The sequence below is a fragment of the Tachypleus tridentatus genome, chromosome 8, assembly GCF_004210375.1.
Source record: "Tachypleus tridentatus isolate NWPU-2018 chromosome 8, ASM421037v1, whole genome shotgun sequence".
NCBI classification, from domain to species: Eukaryota; Metazoa; Arthropoda; class Merostomata; order Xiphosura; family Limulidae; genus Tachypleus; species Tachypleus tridentatus.
The window spans coordinates 73,383,462-73,386,691 of NC_134832.1; positions in this window are offsets into that span (position 1 = coordinate 73,383,462).

Sequence of the window (3,230 nt, forward strand, 5' to 3'; positions counted from 1 at the left end):
TAAGTTACATTTGAAGTTTTCTTTCGGTTTTTTGTAATCGATACAGTGCGTAAAACCGTTTTAAAAACAACTCTCTCTCTCTTAAGATCCAACTGAAGTGGTTCTGAAGGCAACGTTCCCCTGGGCTTCCAAACCTACAGTTGTAAGATATCCTTGGTGGATGGAAGAGCTAACACTAATTTCGATTTCTGTTATTGCTTTGTGGTAAGTTACATGTTATCTTCCAGTTCTTGATAATTAAAGTATGTGGAACAGGGGTGAGAGAGCATCTGACCTCAATACCCAATTATCTTTTAATTGAATAGTAGGTTTGGATATTTGAAAATGTCAGGTGTGTTCAGTGCCCCTTTGGTAGTTAATAATTGAAAACACTAATATGAACCTAGTAAAGCTGAATATGTTTAATTAACCTTACGAATGAGGTCAAAATAACTTTTCTGTTATAGTTAACACCACTCACCAAACTTCTATATGGTGATTTATCAAGTGTTTTTGTAGATATGTTTGCTTACGAAAAAAAACAACAAAAAAGACAACTATTTGGAGTTAATCTTTATTAGTTGTTTATGTAGAAAAGTGTAAGAAAAAATCGCGTTTTTATTCCTCATTTATTTTTTATTATTATTTTATTGTTTAGCGTTCTTTGTTGTTCTGCAACGCGAATGAAAAAGCCCGGGGCAAATGGAAAGCCCTGAAAAACCGCGTCCACGGGTCTTGTGAAGTTTTTGCCTATACAAAGCTGGAAGATCAGGCGCTTGAAACTGAAAAATCACCCCTAGTGAATTAGACATTTTGGAAGCTGTTTCAATGATCCCTGAATGTGAGAAGGCCCCGACAAATAAGTTTAATAAAAGAGAAAATAATATGTTAAAGCAAAATCATACAGAACCAACCATCTTGCAGACAATACATGAAAATTACCCTGTAGAAAAGAAAACAGAAAAAGCGGAAAACGTGAGCAAGCCTGCTTCAGGTTCTGATAAAACTAAATCAAAGAAACGAGTTAGGATAATTGTGAATGATGACAAACCTGAAGAAACATTAAAATCTGATTCACTGACAACGGTTCGTATACGTTTAAAGTTCTTTTTCTTTATAGTACTCAGTATTATACAGCATAAGTATAATAACAAGGATGTGCTCTTAATATTAAACTTTCACTTCGTACAAGTTTATTTCTACCTACATATAAATATATATTGCATGGAGCAACTGAAGTATAATGGAATTAATAGTACATTATTAATGTTAATGTTAAATTAGTTATAAAATAATTACAACTATTCTCATATTTAATTTCTGTGAATATCTGACATCTTATTATCTGTATCTGGTTCAAAATTCAATTGATTTCTCATTCATCTTACGTTTATGATTAATATTTAGAAGAAGTGAATTCATATTTTTAGAGTTAAAAACAGTTCACTTTAATGTAGTGTATACTATGTCAAACTGTGTGACCAATATCATATCGATGTTGCATGCTTACAATAATTGTTAAGAGCCTGAGCCATCCACAGTTACAGAAAAACATGCATTCAGAGTCATTTGAATAATATAATTCTTCTTCCAAAAGAGACCTATATACTTCTGATGTCCGAGTTCGATACTACTGAGGTCTGATAAGTCTGTATCCTAGTTTAACTGATCAATCACCTCTTCTTCAATATTATTACATGTGGAAAGACAATTATCATCCATTCAACTGAAGCCAGAACCAAACATTACAATATATGATAGCATAAGAGGTACTTCCATTGCTATTATGTATAGCCTTAATGACATCTGGAAAACATAAAGGTCAGAGTGTCCGTTCGTGATTTTTCACTTCCACACATACTTCCACTAGTGATATTAAAGTGAGTTGTGTCTTACTATAACTATAATATATCTTTTGTTGTTAATATTGCCAAGTTTCTTGTGTTTTTAACTGTATGTACACTGAAATGACGATCTGTTGTAACTACAAACATCAGATTCTGTTTTTAACAGTTATCACATAATTGCTGCGAATCGTTAGATAACAGTAACTTACTTAAAATGTGGATTTTATTCTTCTTAGTCCAGTACCAGTGTATTTGTACCATTTGGTTACAAGTGATTCCACCGTATCTTGTTAATAACAATTTGAGACATTTTACAACAGTGTTTCTTTTTATAGTCAGCCAACTTTCATTGGTCTGATAGACATTTAGTGAAATATCCAGTTGTCTTCTTTTGGACTTTACTAAGATTATTGAATGTTTTAAAGTACTATAAACTCCATGATTTACTTCAGTGTTACAACTATGATAAGACAGTTTGAAAATTCTTTCTCTTTATAGTCATTTGTAGTTCAGATAACATAACTTTTCAAGCTTAATTTATATAGCAATGAAATTAGAAGAATAACTAACATTTATTTATAACAGTAGATTTATCTTGTTTTAGCAAATTAGTATTTGTGAACGTACAAAACATAAATGTAAAACATTATTTAAAGCTATTGTCTGCTGTATATTACTTTCCTCACTATTTGTGACAATGCTTGAGATATATTTCGTAGTTTCAAGAAAACGTTTATCAGATATCTGAAACCAATTTCATAATTTACAATTTTCTTATAAACACTTATTTGGTTTTACTCATATTATAGTAAAATGATTGCCATGTATAGAATAAATTATATATTTTAAAAATGTTTATTAACTGATTATTGTTATTAAAACATTTTTTTCGATTGATGAGTGTTGCCTCACTAATTATGGTTTACCTCTTCAGGCAAAAACACCAGCTTCAACAGAAGTAAAAGATGATGAATGTATCCAGAGCGAGGTGCCAAACAACATCAGGCCTCCATCTACTAGACTTATCTACAATGCTGATACAATTATCACTGTAAGACTTGGCAGTAAACCAGAATATTACCAGAGACACGTTTTTATTGCTACTGAAAATGCTGAAAACCGAAACAAATTTATTATTGGTAGAGCTTCAAAATTAACACCCACGTGTCAATTGAAACGTTGACAAAACAAATATAAACTTATTGTATAGAAACCTAAAAGAATAATCAAATTAAACACGTTAACAGCTCTCACAAGATTGTTTTACAAGAGATCCGAAACTGAAACCAAAACCCAAAATTAAATAACCCATGAGCTGCATACAAGCATACCATATTATAAAGAATTACTTTGCTTTATCTTATAAGTTACTATTTTTTACATTTTACTCAGTGATATAAATAA